The sequence below is a fragment of the Otolemur garnettii genome, unplaced genomic scaffold (genome assembly GCF_000181295.1).
Source record: "Otolemur garnettii isolate 467f Iridium unplaced genomic scaffold, OtoGar3 scaffold00030, whole genome shotgun sequence".
Lineage (NCBI taxonomy): Eukaryota > Metazoa > Chordata > Mammalia > Primates > Galagidae > Otolemur > Otolemur garnettii.
Window position 1 is genome coordinate 2053796 of NW_003852425.1, and position 4924 is coordinate 2058719.

At 40.6% G+C, this 4924-nt stretch overlaps 1 protein-coding gene across 1 annotated transcript in view; it reads right to left on the minus strand.

Annotated features, from left to right (window-relative positions):
• DMXL1 (Dmx like 1) overlaps positions 1-4924 on the minus strand; it is a 157712-nt gene that overhangs the window by 144841 nt on the left and 7947 nt on the right. The window lies entirely within an intron of this gene.

Below are 4924 nucleotides of genomic sequence, written 5' to 3' on the forward strand. Positions count from 1 at the left end.
GAACCCACTAATTTTGGCATATGTGGCTGGCACCTTAGCCTCTGCGCTACAGGGGCTGAGCCTACATTTAACTTTTTAAAAATAGAACTTAGGTTTATTCCTTTGTGAATTCCTTGAGTACATTTTTTTAAGGGTTCTATTTTATCTTTTAAAATCAATGGAACATCATCTTTCTTAGCTCTCTTTTATAAGGTAGCTACTACTGTAGCTTGAATGAGTCCAATATTAAGAACATCAAAGTTATGAGAAATCAAACAGATAGATAAGATTCAATGAATGAACTGGGACAGACAAGAAGAATATATGATCAATAGAAGGAGTAAGAAACAAGGACATAAACTATGTAAGTAAAAAAAAGAACTTTCAATGGAGTCAGGATGTCCAACCTTTTTTCTTTTCTGCCACACAATGGAAAAATAAGAGTTGCCTTGGGGCACACATTAAATACACAAACATTAATGAAAGCTGATGAGCAAAAAAAAAACAAACAAACAAAGGTTCTATCTGACACCACAGATAAACAAAACAGGCCTCAAATAATCTGCACACAGCCTGCAGACACAGGTTGAATGTCCTTATAAGTGGTCAGATTTCTTCCTATATGATCACCTGTTCTCAGTTCATGTGGGAAAGAGTATTTGTTTCCTCTGAATCTTTAAGTAAGTGTGGGATTGAACACTCAGTGATTTCAATTTCATAAATAGGGCACACTATGAATACAGGTATAAAGATTCAAATAGGCAATGTATTAAGAGGTGAATGACCACCATCTCAGCTAGAAGAGTGTTCCTCATAACAGAATAATGAACATCACACTAAAGAGACAGGGTTGAGCCAGGATGTAAAAAGCCAAAGTGAACAATTAGAATTTTCCAGTGTAATGGAAAGCTAACAATATCTGGAAGGGGATGAACAAGATGGCTGGGCACAGTAGCTCAAGTTTGTAATCTCTCTAATCTGAGCACTTTGGGAAGCCAAGGTGGGAGGATCACTTGAGATCAGGAGTTCAAGACCAGTCTAGGCAACACAGTGAGACTCCATCTCTACTTTAAAAAGAAAAAACAAGGGTGGGTACAGTGGTTCATGCCTATAGTCCTAACAATTTGAGAAGCCACGGTGGGAGAATTACTTGAGCCCAGCAGTGTGAGACCAGCTTGAGTAAGAGTGAGACCTTGTCCCTACAAAAAATAGAAAAATTAGATTGGGCACATTGGCTCACACCTATAATCCTAGCACTCTGGGAGGCCAAGATGGGAGAATGGCTTGAGCTCAGACGTTCAAAACCTACCTGAGCAAGAGCCAGATCCTATCTCTACTAAAAAAAGAAAAAATTAGCCATGCTTCATAGTGGGCAGCTATAGTCCCAGCTACCTGGGAGGGTGAGGCAGGAGGATCACTTAAATCTAGGAGTTTGAGATCACTATGAGTTAGACCAGAGGTCCTCAAACTTTTTAAACAAGTGGCCAGTTCACTGTCCCTCAGACCATTGGAGGGCCAGACTGTGGGCCCTGAGACCAGTCGGCTGCTAAGCAGGACAGGCACCAGCAGCAAAACACTTGGAAGGCCAGATTAATGTCCTCAGCTAGCCGCGTGTGGCCCGCAGGCCATAGTTTGAGGACGCCTGAGCTAGACTAATGGCTTGGTACTCTGTCTCAAAAAAAGAAAAGAAGGCTCAGTGCCTATAGCTGAAGCAGCTAAGGTGCCAGCCATATACATCAAAGTTGGCGGGTTCAAATCCAGCCTGGGCCTGCCAAACAACAATGACTACTACAACCAAAAAATAGCTGGTGTTGTGGCGGGTGCCCTTAGTCCCAGCTACTTGGAAGGCTGAGGCAAAAGAATCACTTAAGCCCAGGAGTTGGAGGTCGCTGTAAGCTGTGATGCCACAGCACTCTACCCAGGGTGACAGCTTGAGGCTCTGTCTCAAAAAAGAAAAGAAAAAGAAAAGAAAAGAAAAATTAGCTGAGAGTGGTGGGATGTACCTGTAGTCCCAGCTACTTGGGAGACTGAGGCAAAAGAATAGCTTATACCCTGGAGTTTGATGATATTACTGCACTCTAGCCTGAGCAACAGAGCAAAACTCTATCTCAAAAAAAAAAGAAAAAGTCATGCACATGAATTTTCTCCGGAAAATCAATTAGGTGGCACTAAAGTATGAAGAAAAATGGTTAACGATAAAATATTGGTGCCTATGGTGTCAAAGAACATTTCTTCTTAAAGGCAGTGAGAAGCACCCAGGTGATAAACCTGTAAATTTTCTTTATAATACTTTAAGAAATTCTTTGATAATACTCGTATCTATAGGCTCAGCACTCATACCTCAGTGAGTAGGGCGCCGGCCACATACACCAAAGCTGGTGGGTTTGAGCCCAGCCTGGGCCTGCTCAACAGCAATGACAACAGCAACCAAAAAAATAGCCAGGTGTTGTGGTGGGTGCCTGTAGTCCCAGCTACTAGGGAGGCTGAGGCAGGCAAGAGAATTGCTTGAGAGAGTTTGAGGTTGCTGTGAGCTGTGATGCCATAACACTCTACCAAGGGCAACACAGACTCTGTCTCAAATAAAAAAAAAAAAAATACTGGTATCTGTAAACAATGAAAATTCGCCCTTTACAGAATGATTACAAAATAAAATAACTCAGAATTATTACAAAATGAAATAACTTCTTCATTCTAACCTGGGCTGTCATGTACTCTAATATATCACACAAAAAAGCTCTCATTGAAAATTACTGAATCACATTTCCAGCATTAACCAGTTCCATGTGAATTTAGATAGTATAACAACTTTTTAGGCAATAAAAATTACAGAACTATGTAAAAGAGAGCAGTAAACATGAGAAGAATGGGGAGGAAATCCAGTCTCAAGGATTTTTAGCATTCCATAATATAAAGATCATTTGGGGGCCGGGTATGGTGGCTCACGCCTGTTATCCTAGCACCTGGGTGGCCGAGGTGGGTAGACTGCCTGAGCTCACAGGTTTGAGACTAGTTTGAGCCAGAGACCTCATTTTCAAAAATAGCTGGGTGTTGTCACAGGTAACTATAGTGCCACCTACTTAGAAGGCTGAGGCAAGATGGCTTGAGCCCAAGAGTTTGAGGTTGCTTTGAGCTATGACGCCACTCTACCGAGGGCAACAAAGTGAGACTCTGTCTCAAATAAAACCAAAAAATTGAACCCATCAACTCTCCATGGCCCTTTTCTGATACTTCACACAAAAGTATCAGTATGTTTTAATGAAATATATAGTTAAATATATTTAAATGTCCAGAGAGAAAGAAAAATTTCAAAATTCAACCCCCTCTGGCTATAATTTTATATAGGCCTGATTATGTATGCCTACATGGAACAATTTAAGCTTTCTACTAGTATGACCCCTACATAGGTGCTACAAAGTAGCAATTAACCTGACCCACAAGAATCGTATGCCTTGTTTCTTTTGTTTTTATTGTTGGCTATTGTGTTTTCAATAACTTCTCCACTTTTTGGCTAAGATCAAGTGTATTGTACTTTCGAGGGTACCTTTTTCTTTTCATATGTAAATTGAGTTCAGATAAAGTTTTTCATTTTTCTTATAGACTTGGAAGAAATAAAATATTATAGACTTTAGAAGTTTACCTGCATTTTAGTACCAAGTTTATCCAGATGTTACAAGGAGATTAACTACATGTTTAAGATAAAGAATGATTCCACTGAATGCTCTTCTTCAGGAGTTTTTTTTTTTTTTTGTAGAGCCAGAGTCTCACTTTATCGCCCTTGGTAGAGTTGCTTGGTATACAGCAACCTCCAACTCCTGGACATAGCGAATCTCTTGCCTCAGCCTCCAGAGTAGCTGGGACTACAGGTGCCTGCCACAATGCCTGGCTATTTTTTTGTTGCAGTTTGGCTGGGGCCAGGTTTGAACCTGCCACCCTCGGTATATGGGGCCAGTGCCTTAACCACTGAGCCACAGGTGCTGCCCTTTTATTTATTTATTTATTTGAGACAGAGTCTCACTTTGTTGCCCTCAGTAGAGTCCTGTGGCATCACAACTCACAGCAACTTCAAACTCTTGGGCTTAAGCAATTTTCCAGCCCTCAGCTTCCTGAATAGCTGGAACTATAGGTGCCCACCACAACACTTGGCTATTTTGGGAGGGGGGGGGGTTGTAGTTGTCATTGTTGTTTGTCAGGCCAGATCTGGATTCCAACCCACCAGCTCCAGTGTCTGTGGCCAGCGCCTTAGCTGCTGAGCTATAGCTTCTGAGCCTCTTCAGGAGTTTATGTATAAAAAGATCAAATATGTCTTGGCATTCCTTCTCTTAATTCAATTAACTGTTAAATAAGTAAGCTTTAGACTCCTTCTACAGGTAATAAATAAGTGTATTTCTTGCTCAACCCATAGAAATTATACTAAGCTGTAATTTAAAATTATATGAGAACAGAATTCCTGACACTCTCTAAAAATGTATCGTAGACAGCCAAAACAATTTGTAACTATATTGTCCCCAAAACAATGCAAGTCTCTAATTCAACAGGAAATATATACTTAAGAAATTATCCTCAAACCAAAACTATCTGAGATATCATCTGACTCCAGTAAGAGTAGACCACATCACAAAATCCCAAAACTTCAGATGTTGGCATGAATGTGGACAAAAGGAAACACTTCTGCACTGCTGGTGGGAATGCAAGCTAGTGCATTCCTTTTGGAAGGAAGTTTGGAGAACACTCAGGGATCTAAATGTAGACCTGCCGTTTGATCCTGCAATTCCTCTTCTAGGTGTATATCCAAAGCACCAAAAATCATTTGGCAATAAAGATATTTGGACCAGATTGTTCATGCAGCTCAATTCATAATTGTCAAGTCATGGAAGAAGCCCAAGTGCCCATCGACCTATGAATGGATTAGTAAATTGTGGTATATGTATACCATGGAATATTATGC